We start from the raw sequence: 12,502 nt of genomic DNA on the forward strand, positions 1-12,502 counted from the left end.
GTATTTAGGTTTGGAGGTTTATAACATTGGGTAGGGAGGTGTAAAACCTTTTGGCAACTGAGCACATTGTTTGTCTACAACATAAGGTGTCCTAACATAAATGGACAGTGCTTACTTTTGAAATTCTATTTTACATTTTTACCCCAGGATTGTCTGAAGTGGATTTTAATGTGTGTGTGTGTGTGTGTGTGTGTGTGTGTGTTTTAAACAATCTTCAGATAGAGAAACTTACTGAATTCTCTAAATAAAGATCAGTCTCACCTGCCCAGACAACCTTTGGCAATCTTGTCTCCACCCCTGCATGGCAGAAATTGGCATTCCCTATTTATAGCGGGGCTCCAAAAACGATAGCAATTTCCTTGTGCACATCAATTTCTCCTTGCGGATGGGCAGTCTTTTGCCATAATCAGGTATGTCAGCTCTTTGCAAAAGAATTGGAAAGTGGCCTTACTCAAGTGGAAATCTAATAGCAACTTGTTGTCACTCCCTTTTAGCAGCACAGCCCTAGGCTGTCAATGTAGCATCCTGTGTCATGCTGCTGCAGTAGGCTGGGTGCCTGCCTGAGGACAAGTTGCTGAATTGGGCTACTTTGCTCACATTTGGGGAATTTATGATTTACCTAGTGTTCTCCCTCTCATGATTGACTTTTAGAAAATGAGGTTGCCAAGTCCTGGGTATTTTAGTCTGTCAGTAACTAGTACACATTTTGACATCATAATTCACACAATGAAGTCCAATTAATGAAAACAGTCTAGGTATCGGTAATATATCCATTTTAATCTTTTTGTACTATGAAAAACATGGTACCTTGTTGTACTGAATTGCTATCTGAAGTCTCTATCATTCCACTTAGATATTGTACTAAATGACAGAGGTAAGATTTATAAAAAAAAGAAATTCAAAATATATCTCAAACAGTCATTCTTTCAAACATTAGATGCCAGTTAATTGATTTTTAAGTTTTTACTTTTCAGCTCCATTACACTTTATATTTCAGTATATTTTTGTACTCTCACATTTTGTAGAGACAAGGTATCAGATTTCTAGCTTTTAGCAGAACTGTTCAGTATATCAATTCCTGTTAACACAGCTGTTAAATATTGAGATCATGCTGCATGCTAAATGAAATTGATTTTCAAAGTAAATTAAATCCCTGAATGAAGGTGGGTGTATCTTTCCACATGAAGGAAGAAATGTTAAGAGACTTGCATATATAAGCAGATCTTGGGGAAATAAACTGAGTTGTCTATGGAACAGTCATATTAGGATGCAACAATCCTATCTTTCTCAAGTGCCTTAAAAAGTAAAATATTTCCAGTACAAGTTCAAACATGGAAGAGAAAAATATAGATTTTGAAAATAGGGTTTTTGTAAGACCGTTGGTTGGTTGTCTTTGCTTTAAAAGAACATTTGTCTTGGTCTAGAGTTCAATGCAGTTAGAGTCCTCATTCATTTCTTCAATCATTTGAGAGAAAAATGAGGTTTGACTAAGTCATGTCTAAAGCAATTATTACTCTTTAATTAGCTAGCTTTGGCTATAGTTGATGGATTGACAGGAGTTATGTACTTTTAAAATACTGAATGCTATATTTTTCTATTAAACCTACATCCTATTGCACTCCTAAAAACTAGGTTTTAACTTCATATCCTCTAGTTCTCTCCTCTTTCTTCAATTTTCTTTTCTATGTAGAGAAAACAAAAAGTAAGAAAAACCTTAAGGAGTATGAAAGAGTAGAATACCTACCCCTCAGTTTTCTATTTTAGTATGGCAAGAAGTCTAATGATTATGTATTACATAGATCATAGAATATATAAAAACACATATAATTCATATTCTGTTGGACTGCACACACAAAAAAGGCTTTGAGGTTTTTACATTTTCTCATATTCCATAATATTGTGAAATGTAAAATAAATACTCATCACTTAGCACATGCTTTGTTTTGTGCCTTCAAGATGATGTTTGGTAATCCATAGGAGTGAGACAAGTAGAAAAGAAGACACAGGGACGGCCATCAGTAACTTGTTACCTGGTTTTTGAGAGCTAAAACTTGCTAAGATAAAAATCATTGAAAATCCTTCAGTCTTTTCATGGGGGAAAACTATGTGAAAGATTATTCTGTGTGATTCTAAATGCAAATAAATATAATAAAAGTTGAGGCAACTTGAGGACTTGAGGTGGAGTGGAGTGATCAGAGCCCGGAGAGCTTAACTGAGGCGTCATGGAGGAGACAAACTTGCTGATAATAAAAGAAATCAAAAGGTGGATGTATTGTTTTTTTCAGTGAGGGGAATGGTCTAGAGGAGGGATTGGCAAATTCTGACTTGTGGGCTAAATCTGGCATGTGGACAATTTTTGCCTGCTATATACGGATTGTTTTACCTATGTATGCATGTTTGTATGTATTTATACAATTTTTGTTATTGAAATAGAGTTGACATACAATGTTATATTAGTTTCAGATGTACAACATGATGATTCAACAATTTCATGCATTACTCAGTGATCAACTGCGGTAAATGTAGTTACCGTCTGCCACCATACAGCATGATTACAATATTTGAGTATATTCTCTAATGTTGTACTTTTCACCTCTGTGACATACTTATTTTATAAGTTGAAGTTTGCACCTCTCAATGCTCTTCACCTGTTTCACCTGTCCCTCACTTTGCTCCCTTCTGATTACCATCAGTTGTCTGTATTTATGTGTCTGTTTCTGTCTTTGTGTTTGTTTTTTAGATTGCACATACCAGTGAAATCACATGGTATTTGTCTTCATCTGTCTGACTTCGTTCATTTAGTGTAATACTAGTTGATGTAACATAATTATAGTTAAGGATATTTTTAAATTTTTAGAGCATTGTAAAATATAAAGAGGAATATGAAATACTGACAGTATGGCTCAGAGCCTAAAATATGTATTATTTGGGTCTTTACAGAACAAGTTTGTTGACCCTTGATCTGGAGTAATCCTCTTTAAACATTGTGTGACAGTGGAAATATTCCACACCTGTACAGATCAGTGCTGTGGTCAGGAGCCTCCTGTGATTACTGAGCACTTGAAATGTGGCTATTGTGACTGAGGAACTGAATTTTTAGTTTTATTTAATTTTAATTAATTTGAGGTTAAATAACCATAGGTGGCCAGTGTGGCTACCATATTGTACAGCACAGTTCTAGCCAACTGTGAAGATACAGGCCATTTTATATAAAAACAAAGGTTCTGGACTAATTCTTATTCCATACCTCAGGTTGGCTGCTCTGTGTGATGTTATCCCTGAAGCAAGCTGAGAGTGACAGGGCACCGAACTGAGAGTGAGGGGTACCATTTGAAAGCTTGAAAAGTTTTGGCCCCCGGAGGTAGCCAGGCAACCTTATGGAGAGTTCCCAGACCAGGGATACAGATTAAGTTCTCACTGAGATGGCCAGAATCCATCTATTTCCAAAACGTATGGTAAGAATCCAGAATTAGAGATCCTTTCTGGAGGAATAGAAAGTAGGTGAGTGTTTATTAGAATGCAGCACAGAGGTGATTGTAATGTCAGGGGATGAATCAAGTGGAGGACTTTGTAATAGAAAAAGGCCAGAAACTTGCTTTATACCTTTAGAAATAAGTCTGACAGAGGGAAAATGGATGAATAGGCCTTTTACAGCAACTAAGGAATAGAGCAGTGTTCTTTCTTTCTGTGATACCAGTATTCCGGAAGGAGGGGGTACTATGAAATGGGGAAGTTTCAGTGTCTTAAGAGACTCTGGCATAGGATACTCACATGGATTTTAGACATAAGTGGCCACAGCAGGTAGCTTGAACCTCTCTCCTTTTCCTTCATGAAACAAGGGTAGGATTGTCAGATAAAATGCAGCGTAACCAGTTAAATTTGAGTTTCAGGTAAATAACAAAATACTTGGAAAATATAAGCATATCTAAAATATTATATGATATGTGCTTATACTAAAAGAATATTGTTTACCTAAAATTCAGATTTAACTAGGCATCCTATTTTTTTATTTACTAAATCTGGCAACTCAAGGTAAGAACCATTGACACTGCCTGCTGACCTTCTTACTGGTTCCTGTGAAAGGGTGGGGTAGCTTCCTGGATGCTCCATGCATATGTCTGGAATCAGGCTAGGGTCAACACTTACTAGACATATGTTTTTGGCCACTTAAACTCTCTTGGTATTTTGTTCTTGTTAATGTGGAGAAAAGAAATTCACTTATTGAGATTATGTCTGTCCTACCTTGAATAGTAGAATATTGCAACTATGTAAGACCTTAGATATTTTCTATATAATCCTCTTTTTATAGAAAAGAAGCAGGTCTAAAAAGGTACGGTGACTTTTCCAGCAACCCAGATTTCTGTGATGACATGACCATTCCTGGGATCTGGGTGTCTTGTTCTGTTCAATGCTTTTTTTTTTTTTTTTCCTCTATGCTGTCTTCCATTTTCAAAGACTATAAGAAATGTACATTACAGTTCTTTGTAAATTTTAATATGAAAAATGTAAATGTGTAGAATGATTGTTGTTTCTAGGTTGGTATCAAAGTATGGAAAACCTCTGTAATTATACTGATTCATAGTCCTTCTTCTGGAAAAATGTTTGGGTATCAGCTCCTCAGGAGTCCAGAGTCTTGACCTTTTCGGATTGTCTCTGGAAAGTATAGCTGTGATAAATTAAAATTTTTTTTTTTAATTTTTATTTATTTATGATAGTCACAGAGAGAGAGAGAGAGAGGCAGAGACACAGGCAGAGGGAGAAGCAGGCTCCATGCACCGGGAGCCCGACGTGGGATTCGATCCTGGGTCTCCAGGATCGCGCCCTGGGCCAAAGGCAGGCGCCAAACCGCTGCGCCACCCAGGGATCCCTAGCTGTGATAAATTAAAAACAAAGTCATCAAAAATAAAATCCAAAAAGACAAACAAAAAAAAAAAAATCCCCACACCCCCAAAGTTATCAAAACAGGTTACCGGTTCTAGAGCATTTAAAATCCGGTCCCATGGGAAACAAGCCAAAGCCATTTGATAAAGGTAAATATTCTTAAATGCACACAAACCAGCCTTTTGCAATTCATTATTGACAACTCAGGCTAGCTATAGAACTTGTATATTGCTGTCTGCTTTACAAGAGATGGATCCCTTATTGCAAGGCAAGTCACATCCCTGCCAACATTTATAGCTACTCTGTCACTGTGGCAGTGACAGGCTGACACCTCCCAGATGCCTAGATTACTTTCCCCTCAGTGTTAATAAACAGTTGGGGCGAGGGTGGAGGAATGAAGTAAAATAGTGTTATTGTCCAGGCAGTTAATGGTAAAGAAACATTTAGATAAAGGAGGACCTGACCTGAACATGGAAAGAGATAACCAAAGGCCACATTTAAGATCCAAAATCTAAGAACTCTTTTAGAGGCCCCTCCTTAAAGGAGAGAGATTTGAACCTCCTTTGTGCCATTGCCATGGTTAATACCCTCTCTTTCCTCTAACTGACTCATTGTGGCTCAGTTAAGAGTTTGGGAAATTTTAATCTTATATCAAGATATATAACTGCTGGGTGGTACAACTCGTTCATTGTTATTTGAATGCATTTAAGATTTTCTCTTCACAAATGATTCTGTGGGAGTTGGTTTTATTTTTATATTGCTAAGGGTTGTATTACATATGTAAATGAAATTTCACTTGAGGAAATTAGAATGGAAATATTTTAAGATATGTAAAGCTTTTAATCCAACAAATTATTTTGGAAATAAAAGGATTTTTCTTCCTGTGTGCTTATTGTTTGCTTAAAATTATATGTGCCATACATAAATATCATGAATATACTCACAGGGACCTAACACAGTCTAAAAATTCTTCATTTTCTATAACATTTTTTAAAAACTCAATCCCCTCTTATTCTCTTGCATGTAACAAGATATTTTGTACTTCCACTGAAGTCTAGAATCTAGTTTTCATCTCCATTGCCTTTTAGTGGTATCTAGTCTTTATAATTATCAAGTAGATATATATTGCTTTTCTTTACCCTGTAATGTGAGAGAGCAGCTTCCAATTCACAAATTAAATGCATATGCTTTTTTTTGTTTTTGTTTTTGTTTTGTTTTTGTTTTTGTTTTTTTACACCAAGCCCAGTTGACAGTGACTGCTAAGGATTTACTTTTCTGAACCCAAGTTAGAAAGAGAATCCTAGACTCCTAGACTTCTTGTGCTATTGAGGTTTGATATATACTCCTTGCCTCCTTTACAGTATACATTATACACATAAACAATGTATGCATAAATCACTAGTCTTCAATCTGATATAGTAACAGTTTGAGGCTATATCACTTTGGGTTTATGTCTATGAACACCTGTTCTGGGCTAATCATTGTACTAAGAGACTTTATTTGAATTAATAAGATGCTTGCTTGGGTAAACCAGTCTTTTAAGTCATACCTTCAGAAATTCTCTAACTCTCGAGTTAGTAGACCAGGATTTGTATCAGTATTAGTGCTTTGGGAACTTGTGAAAACATGCAGATCAGAAATTTGTTAGGAAGGAGTAAGGTATTCCTCATCTTTTAAGTACAGTGTGAATGATCTTCTCTTTTGGTGTGTGTTTTTATGGTTTGTCCCCTTCTCTTCTTTCCCCTCTGCCATCCACATTTTAACCATTCTTTTTACTGGATTTTAACCATTCTTTTTATTGGGATAACTGTAAGATCATTCTTTTTTTTTAATTTTAAAGATTTCTTTATTTGTTTTAGAGCATGAGCAAGCAAGCGGAGAGGGTGAGGGAGAGAGAGAGAGTCCTTAAGCGAATTCCCCACTGAATGTAGAGCCCAAAGGGGGCTCAATCCTAGGAGCTTGAGGCCATGAACTTAGTTGAAATTAAGAGTCTGATGCTTAACATACTGAGCCACTCAGGTGCCCCACAAGATCATTCTAATTAAACTTCTGTCTCTCTTCAGGGTCTATACTCATAAAGTCAATTAAGCAAATAAAGATTCATTCCTTATCCTTTCTCTGAATAAGGTAAGATGTAAGTTTTCTTATGATTGATTCTTCCCATGATTTATAAGCATTCATTCCATATTTTTTTCAGAAGCAAATGAACTAAAACTAACTTCTAATCAAAAAGCATTTAACAGAATCCCATGGAAAATTCCTGAGTTTCGTGGAGTACTGATTTTTTTTTTAAGATTTTATTTATTTATTCATGAGAGACAGAGACAGAGAGACAGAGATGCAGAGACCCAGGCAGAGGGAAGAGCAGAATCCATGCAGGGAGCCTGACGTGGGACTCAATCCCGGGTCTCCAGGACCAGGCCCTGGGCGGAAGGCAGCGCTAAATGGTTGAGCCACCCCGGCTGCCGGGAATACTGATTTTTAAATGGTGTTCCACAAGCCTCCATAGAAGGGCTCCTTGAAAGCTGATATGAACATGTTGGGTATTTTATCTGAAACTGCCCCCATCTTTAGTAGAAATTGTGTTTCCACAGACAGAAAAATGAATCCCTTCTAGCACCAAGGTTGCAAAACTCTGCAGTAGATGATTGTGGTATTACAGACACTGTCTTTCTTTTGTGGCTCAAGAAAATAAGAATTAGTGTTATTTAATGTAAGCTCTTACAGAAGGGAAAAAAGCTCTTATATAACGGTGACTAATGCCATGTAAAAGGAGTTATTTTGGCACAATGACGATGTGTTTTTCCCTTGCAGTTTTGTAAGTTTCTTAGCTGGTAGATAACTGTGTCAGAAAAGTTGCATTTGATTTGACTTGCAAAATAACCTAAAACAGCTCATTATTTTTGTTCCATTTTTCAAAAGAAATCTCCAATTTTTATGTCTTCAATGAAAGTGATTTTCACCCACAGTTAATTATTTACAATTGTACCACAATCTGCACAGCACCCCCAAGGGAACTCCTCAAGTTAGTCCAGTCTGTTCAGCTGTCTTACTCTCAAACCACTACCCAAATCTGTTTATATCCTCTGAGACTCCTCTTGCGTCTGTCCCCTCCCTCTATCATAACTGCACCCATGCTCTCAAGGCCCCACTCTTCTCTTGGCTAGGTGATGCAACAGGCCTATCCTTCTCCTTGTTTTGGCTCTTCCCACATTCCCATTTATTCCCCATATTACACGACCATGGCGGTTTTTCTAAAACACAATGTGAACACTTCACTGCAGCCCATATGAGCCTCTCTGGCTCCCTGCAGCCCTCGATTGATCTAAGTCAATACTCCTCAGAATGCCATTCAAGGCTCCGTAGCTTCATTCCCTGGCTTATCTCTGCAGTTGCATCTTCAGCTGTTTATGCCCTCAGACTGGGATGTAGCATTTTTGAACTATTTATAGTTTCCAGGTTCTATCCTGTATCTGTGTGCCTTTTCTCAGGCTACTGCCTCTTCCTGAAACACTCTTCCCCAGCAGTTTTGGTCTCATATGCATTAACATGGCTGACTTTTGTTTGCCTTTCAAAATCTTCCCCACGATAGAAATGAATCACTCACTCTTCTGAACAGAGGCCGCCTCTTACTTGGTCATATGAAGTTAGACTGACTGGGATCAAATCCTAATACTGCCTTTTAGGAGCTGTGTTACCTTAAGTAAGTTGTTTTCTTTCCCTGTGCCTCACCTGAGGCCTCTTATTTTAAAATAATAATAATATCCCTATCATTGGGTAGTTATCAGAACACAGAAAATAAGACAGAAGAGCACTTGTTATACAGTATGGACTTGAGGACTCAATAAATAGAACTACAATTACTATTGTTTGTTAATTACTACTATATTCAGTAATTATCATACTTCACACTGGATTATAATATTTCTTTACAATCTAGTATTTCTGTAACATTTAGTGAGGATTTTTAGGGCAAACATAGCATTCTATTCATCTCTGTATCTTTAAAAGTTATGATAAGGCCAGGAACATATTAGACTGTAGATATGAAGTGCTTTAAGGAGAACAAAATGCTGTGTAAGTACACAGCAATATATTTCTACCATGAGAAAGAAAGCAGGAAGAAAGTTCAAAATTAGAGATGATATAAAATGGTTTAAAATTGATATTGGTTTAAATTTTAAGATGTACCTTTTTTGTTGTTGTTAAAGATTTTATTTATTTATTCATGAGAGACACACGAGAGAGGCAGAGACACAGGCAGAGGAAGAAGCAGGTTCCGTGCAGGGAGCCCAATATGGGACCTGATCCTGGGTCTCCAGGATCATGCCCTGGGCAGAAGGCAGATGCTTAACTGCTGAGCTACCTAGGCGTCCCCTAAGATGTACTTTGTTAGGCTATATGATTAAGTTTGCAAGTTAAGCACCTCTAATGGTAGAAAAACAGAGTGTTCCAAAGGGTAGCTCAGTTAAAAGAAAAGAAAAAAAAAATCCATAATTTACATTTTTTGCTGGGTAACACAAAAATTGGTGAACTCTCACGAGGGACTCCCAACTGATGAATGTGATGCCTCCATTGCACTCCTAAATACATGACTCCCTACATCTCCTCCAGGGCCACCCTCCTGCTGTCATTGGTGGATTGAATCCATTGTCTTGTAAGTCTATGTATATAAACCGTGGGATCATTCCCGCAAGGCCCACATACCCTTGTAAGTTTTCATCCTTCCTTCATGACCCCCCAGAAGCTGAGAGGGCTCTGGTAGTAATCTCGGGCCCCACGTTTTCATTGCCTTTATCTCCAACTGTGAGTTTAGGTTGCACTGGAAGTGGAGTTGTTTGGTGGCAGGAACCACATATAGAATTCCAAATAACTGAGTTTAAAATGATCTTTAAAAAAAATAATAAAAAAATAAAATGATCTTTTTTAGATAGTTTGCAAGGTGAGCACAGTCAAGCCTACTCCATGTAAACCAATAATTGAGAATAGACTGTACATATCTTCACACTTTACATTTTTATGTAAGCACATAAAAATCAGAGGAACATAGCTGCTTCTTCCAACACTTTTTTTTTTTTTTTTTTGGAAATTTCTGCATTGTCCTTGGAAAAACATAAAGATATTTAAATGGTTGATTTAGCTATAGTTCTTTTTGACAAGACAGGAAGAAGAAACATGGAGTTAGGGATTAAAATTAAGCTGACACAGTCATAAGCAGCAACCATGAAACTACAGAGGTCATGCTTGGTGCTCTGAGATAATATATACCTGAATTCACATGTGTCAGTGGTCTTTCTGAGACTGAAAGTTGTCAGAGACTATGAGATTGAGAATAAAGTTACATCCTACTTAAAGATGAAGCTTTTTAGAAGTTCATTGAGGATGGGATGTAGAGAGAATGGCTATATGCAGCAGCTTGAAGAATAAATATTTATTGAATAATTATTTATTGAATAATTATAAAACAGGCCAATATTGGTTAGATTATTTTATTTTTGTGCAGACTTTATAATAGTAATAATGATGATGATGATGATGATAGAAATTAAAGGAAGAAAAGAACATCCTGACAGTGTTTTGATAGCAAGTACATTTTTTCTGTAACTCCAAGAAGAGCTAATGATGTTCATGTAATTTTATCAAGTTAAATTAGAAAAACAAAAAAACAACTGAAAATTTGCTATTGGCCTGTGGCACCTTCCTGAATTTCATGCTGTTTTTGGACTTGGCCCCAGGGAAAGAGATACATTATTTTGGATATGAGAGACTGTCCAGTGCATTAGCTGTGACAGGATTGCAGAGACAGATATTGAACTAACCAGTGGGAAATGTTGCAGATATAGTGGACCTTATTTCATAATCAATTGCTGCAATTTTCTGGCTCTGTAATAATAGGAAGTTCCAATATGGATATGAGGCAAATGATAAGAGTACATTAAAAAAAAAAGAGACTCCTGTTGACAGTAAGTACAAGACAACATATGATATTGGGGGTGCATATACCACATGGCTGGTTAATCTTCAAAGCTCATTTCATGTCAGAAAACAGAGCCAAGAGAGAACTGCCTCTTCCAAATCTAGACAGCCACACGAAAGCCAGCAATCAAATGCAATATTATCTCATTAAGCAAAGCTGTTTCCTCCTGATCACTCTTCTTGAATAAAATAAAATGATGTTCAATTTTTTTTAAAAAAGTATAAGATTGGTGAAATTCAAGAAAGCTGTTGGCATACATTCAGCCTACACCATATCATTGCTTCCTCAGCATGAGCTGTTTTTCTGGAAAAAACAGCAATCGACACTAATTAATACTAATCACTCATCTTGCTCTTATTACTTCAGTTTTTCTGCCCTTTCCAATATGTACTGTTTGAATTGAATACTTGCTTGAGGACTGGGAAATTTTTTCAGCTCAGCCCTAACACATATTATTCTACTGTAAGCTGGAAAAGGAAGAACAAATGGATGTCAGATAAGATTAGAGATGTGCTTAGACCTCAGGGGAGGTTATAAACTTCTAAAAGATTTAATGTTTTATGATGGGATTTCTTCCAACAATACTTTTTATATCTGTATAGTTATTACAACTAGGTGAGACAACAGTGAAGGTATTATTGCTACTATCCTTGGTATTATCCTATTGTTACTGGTATGTCCTTATAGTACCTTTACTCTAAGGTACTCTCTGTATTTAAAATCCATCAATGACTCTTCATTGTCCACTGAGTTAAGAATATAATTTCTACCTTAGCGATTAGAAGCTTCACAAATAACACAGTGTCATCTTCCTTTTCCAACCTCATCTTGTATTATTCCCTTTGGCATTCGCTTGTAATACCCTGGGCTTCTGCCCTCTAGACTAGTCATGACTGCCAACCATATTCTGGGCTTCTTAGTTTATGTGCCATTTTTTACTCATGCTTGGCCCTTCCATTTTTAGTGTTTCTTTGATCTACTAAACTCCTTTTGAATAAATAATTTCTTTCACTTTACAATTCATATAACATTTTATACTTTTGCTAATAGTACACTAGTAAAAGTGTACTTTTGTATACTTGTGTCCGCCTGTCATCAACACAGTTTGTCATATTAGACTTGAAATAAGTATTTGATGGACAAAATTAAAACATCTAAAAGGTTAGATAGATTTTCTCCCTTTATTTGGGGAGATATGGATATAAATCATTTTCTTGGTTTTAGGTATATTTGTATAATATAAATACATATGATTACAGCAGACAAATTTTTCTGGTATGTCCACATTCTCCTGGAACCTAAATATTTAAAGTCCCTCTCAATTTTTTTCTTTTTTATAAAGCCTTTTTTTTTTTTTTAAAGATTTTATCTATTTATTCATGAGAAACACACAGAGGCAGAGACACAGGCAGAGAGAGAAGCACAGAGAGAGAAGCAGGCTCCATGCTGGGAGCCCGATGCGGGACTTGATCCTGGGTCTCCAGGATCACACCCCAGGCTGAAGGCAGGCTCCAAACTGCTGTGCCACCCAGGCGTCCCAAGTCCCTCTCAATTTTATCACTAATATTCTGATTATAACTCTAATATTTTATCATGGTTTCCAGCTTACACCTAATAGGGGCTGATGAATCAGAACTGATCATT

At 36.7% G+C, this 12,502-nt stretch overlaps 1 long non-coding RNA gene across 1 annotated transcript in view; it reads left to right on the top strand.

Moving 5' to 3' along the window:
• LOC112672544 (uncharacterized) overlaps positions 1-12,502 on the top strand; it is a 246,685-nt gene that overhangs the window by 137,173 nt on the left and 97,010 nt on the right. The window lies entirely within an intron of this gene.

Source organism: Canis lupus, chromosome 10 (genome assembly GCF_003254725.2).
Source record: "Canis lupus dingo isolate Sandy chromosome 10, ASM325472v2, whole genome shotgun sequence".
Classification (NCBI taxonomy): domain Eukaryota; kingdom Metazoa; phylum Chordata; class Mammalia; order Carnivora; family Canidae; genus Canis; species Canis lupus.